A 4,503-nucleotide genomic window follows, 5' to 3' on the forward strand; every position below is an offset into this window, starting at 1 on the left:
AGTAGAGACGGGGTCTCACTCTTGCTCAGGCTGGTCTCAAACTCCTGAGCTCAAACAATCCGCCTGCCTCGGCCTCCCAGAGTGCTAGAATTACAGGCGTGAGCCACCGTGCCCTGCCCATGTTATTCTTTATTTTCAGAATTTTCTACATCATCATGTATTCACTTTCTAGTCATTTTAAAACAATAGTTCTTTATACCATTGAATCTCTTACACTCTTTTACCACCCAACAACTCTGTGATCTGGGTGATCAGGAAAGTAGGGAATTTTTTTTAAGGGAGGTCTGACAAATAAGCAGGATTATTATTCCTATTTTAGAGATGTACAGACTGAGGTTGGGGGTTGGGGTCTGGGATTTGTGCAGTCCAAAGCTAAGGCATGCAGCCAAGGCTGAGCGGCAGATCCTCCCAAATACTGTTCCTTGCTTCCTTAGGGGAAACCCCCAGTGACTTCCTCCATTCTTCCAGCCATACGCATGTGGTATCTAAAGATTGTGCAAGAGCATGGAGAAGGCCAGTAGAAACACAGAGTGAATGGGACTGACATTTAAAGTGACATCTTGTGGGGCTTTGTCCCACATTTACTTCCACCTGCTTACCGGCAGGTCTATGTCTTCACTGACAACAAACGTGTTGTTTTAGGCAAAGTTCTTTTGGGCTCAAACAGCAAAGACCTATTCAAATTAGTTTAAGTGAACAGAAAGTGAATTTACCAGAAGGGCACTGTCACATCTACTGAATCCAAAAGTAATAGGGCCTCGGGTGGCCTGGAAGGAGCCGTGGGAAGGAGTCAGGAGTCCCAGGAATGAGATAGAGCTCTTTTGGTTGCGGGTAACAGTCAACTTGAGCTCTTCCAAAAGAAAAAAAAGAACTTTATGTTTGTTTGTTTGTTTTTTGAGACAGTCTCTCACTCTGTCACCCGGGTAGAGTACAGTGGCATCATCATAGCTCACAGCAACCTCAAACTCCTGGGCTCAAGTGATCTTCTTGCTTCAGCCTCCCCGATAGCTGGGACTATAAGCATGCACTACCACGCCTGGCTAGTTTTAAATTTTTTTGTGTGGTGATGGGGTCTCGCTATGTTGCCCAAGTCTTGAACTTCCGGCTTCAAGCAATCCTCCCGCCTCGGCCTCCCAAGGTGCTGGTATTACAGGCGTGACCCACCGTGCCCAGGCAAAAGGACTATCTGAAAGACAGAAAGTGTCTCCTGGAACCCACAAGCAGGAATGCCAGGCGGCCTAGAAGGAGGGGGAAGAGCACTTTGGGGATCAAGGAAGTCCTTTCTCTCCATCATTTGTCTCTGACATGCTTTTCTCAAGGTGCAGACCAGCTTCTCTTCTTCTCTGGTCTGGATAGGGGTGCAGAACATGCCTGCTCTCCAGCTGCCCGGTTGTGTATGTGTAATTCTAGCCACACAGAAAGACTGGATATCTCACCAAATTCCTAGAGGAAGGATAGGATGACAAGGCTTGGCGCAGCTGCAGGACGCCATGGTAAAAACATGGCTTCCAGGAGCCAGCCTTCGTTTCTTCTTTCCCCTGAGCATCCTTGCCCTCTACAGACTGCCTTTCACTTATCTATCCAGGCTCGTGGCAGAAGGTGGCTGCACTGTGGACCCCAAGTTTTGTCATGTTCCTCATCTCAGACACACTAGAAACTGACTGGAACTACTGAGCCCCAATGCTGAATCCCTTGGCAAGAGAATTGGATAAATCTAACTCAGGTCCTTTGTCCACCCTGGTGCCATGCCCTGTGGCCAGGAGAAGGGAAGGCATCCTGTCCTACCACTTGGCTGCTCTGGCTTACTCATGGGGAGAGGGCTGGTCTCAGAAAATGTGGGGCAGGCACGGTGGCTCATGCCTGTCATCTCAGCACTTTGGGAGGCCAAGGTGGGAGGATTGCTTGAGGCTAGGCGTTCAAGACCAGTATGGGGCCAGGCGCGGTGGCTCCCGCCTGTAATCCTAGCACTCTGGGAGGCCGAGGCGGGTGGATTGTTTGAGCTCAGGAGTTTGAGACCAGCCTGAGCAAGAGCGACACCCCGTCTCTACTAAAAATAGAAAGAAATTAATCAGACAACTAAAAATATATAGAAAAAATTAGCCGCGCATGGTGGCGCATGCCTGTAGTCCCAGCTACTCGGGAGGCTGAGGCAGGAGGATCGCTTGAGCCCACGAGTCGGAGGTTGCTGTGAGCTAGGATGACACCACGGCACTCTAGCCCGGGCAACACAGTGAGACTCTGTCTCAAAAAAAAAAAAAAAAAATAAGAATGATGAGCTGAAGGAGCCTCGGGTCCATTCCAGCTCAGGAATTTGGAGTGTTAGTCCAAGCTGGTTTATGGTCACTCGGCTCAGGCCCCGGTTAGGGGCAGAGACAAGCAGGAGCCAGCAATCCACAGCCCACATTTGCAAAAACCCTGCCAAGTCCCTTCAGCTTCCTTCCTAGGGAGACTCCCCAGCTGCCACCTGTGCAGACCTGACACTGCAAAATTCCTGTAATAAAACTAGAAAGTCAAGGTATAGAGGAAACCCACAACCTCAGGGCTTGGGGTCTCACTTGTCTGTGGAAATGCATTTCTCACAACCGAAGTGCAGAAAATAGGAAGAGCATCAGATTGAATCTGAACTACTTCTGGCTTTGTGATTTGGGACAAATTTACCTAGCATCCCAGAGCCTAAGGGGTTCTTACAGAGATTAGTGAGAATATTATTGTGCATGTTGTAATGATCAATGGCAGCTATTTTGTTGTTGTTATTATTATTTGCAATGTAGTATTAAATGCTATGATGGGGGAAGCACAGGGATTATAGAAGTCATATTAAGAGTGATAGGACACAGCCTGTGGGATCAGGGCAGGCTTCCTACAGAAAGCTGCAGCCAAATTCTGAGTGGTAAAGAAGAAAGGCCCCAGGGTGTTTCTTTTCTGGCAGCAGGGACCTTTCTGGGTGAGAATGTAGTGTCTTCCAAAGGCAAGTGATTCCCAAACCTGGCGGTGCATTAGAACCCCCTAGGCCAAGGGTCTGGAAGCTTACAGGAAATTCTGGAAGCACCAGCCCAATGGGAGCTGCTATTTTATTCTAGCGAGGCACCTGCATACAGTAGGCTCTGGACCTTCACATCAGGCATAAGGATTCCTGGTTTTCTGGTTCATGGCTTGTGCTCTGAAAGAAACACAGGACTGAGCGTGTGGACTTGGGACACAGCTGGAGTCTCCAGTCATTGTGATCCCAGTAAAAAGGACAGTGATTACCAGTTAGCAGTTAGCAGCCAGACAGACCTGGGTTCAAACCCTGGCTTTGTCACTTGCCAAATCCTGACTTTAAGCCTTTTTCTAGATAAATAAGTCTGTTCCATAATTCTCACCATGACACCTTTGCTTGAACTGTCCTCTATTGGGAATTCCTGTTCCCTACATTTTTCTCTTTTGAAAAAAAAACTGCTAGCTGAGTGCCATGGCAGGCGCCTGTACTTCTAGCTACTGGAGAGGCTTAGATGGGAGGATCCCTTGAACCCAGGAGTTCCAGGCCAGCGTGGGCAACACAGCATGATCTCATCTCTCTCTCTCTCTCTCTCTCTTTTTTTCTTTTAAGACAGAGTCTCACTCTGTCACCCTGGGTAGAGTGCAGTGGCATCATCGTAGACTTGCTGCAACCTCAAATTCCTGAGCTCAAGCCATCCTCCCACCTTGGCCTCCCAGAGTGCTAGGATTACAGGCCTGAGCCACCACGCCCAGCCAGATCCTATCTCTTTAAAAAAAAAGTCCTGCCCATTTTATCAACAGTCGGCTCAGATTTCATTTCCTCTCTGAAGACTTTCATCCATCTATTCATTTGAATAGATAATACATTCACAAACACATTCAAAATTCAAGTGGTATGAAGTCTTTCTTGATCTGTAGTCTTTATCCCAGTATCTTTGGCCTCTCCCAACATTAAACTGCCACTGTGTCCAAATAAGGTCTGGCAACAAAGGGGAAACGGTTATAGAAATTAAGATTCATCTCTAGGATGAAATACAATGCAATGCAGCCATTAAAAATGAAAATAAATATCGGGGGCTGGGCGGGCGCGGTGGCTTATGCCTATAAACCTAGCACTCTGGGAGGCCGAGGCAGGAGGATCCACTGAGCTCAGGAGTTCAAGACCAGCCTGAGCAAGAGCCAGACCCTGTCTCTACTAAAAATAGAAAAAATTAGCTGGGCATGGTGGTGCATGCCTATAGTCCCAGCTACTTGGGAGGCTGAGGCAGGAGGATCCCTTTAGCCCAGGAGTTGGAGGTTGCAATGAGCTATGATGATGCCACTGCACTCTGGCCCAGGCGGAGAAAGAAAATATTCACAAATTGTTGTAGAGTTAAAAGAGTAGGTTACCACTGCATAAAAATAGTAGGATCCCACTTTTGTCAGGAAAAAAGAAGGTAGGCATAGGAAAAATACTGGAGGACATGCAGCAAAATCTTACCAGTGGCACTTAGTAGGGGACAGAATTACAGGTGAGTTTTTTTT

This window comes from Propithecus coquereli, unplaced genomic scaffold, assembly GCF_000956105.1.
Source record: "Propithecus coquereli isolate 6110/MARCELLA unplaced genomic scaffold, Pcoq_1.0 Scaffold567, whole genome shotgun sequence".
Taxonomy (NCBI): domain Eukaryota; kingdom Metazoa; phylum Chordata; class Mammalia; order Primates; family Indriidae; genus Propithecus; species Propithecus coquereli.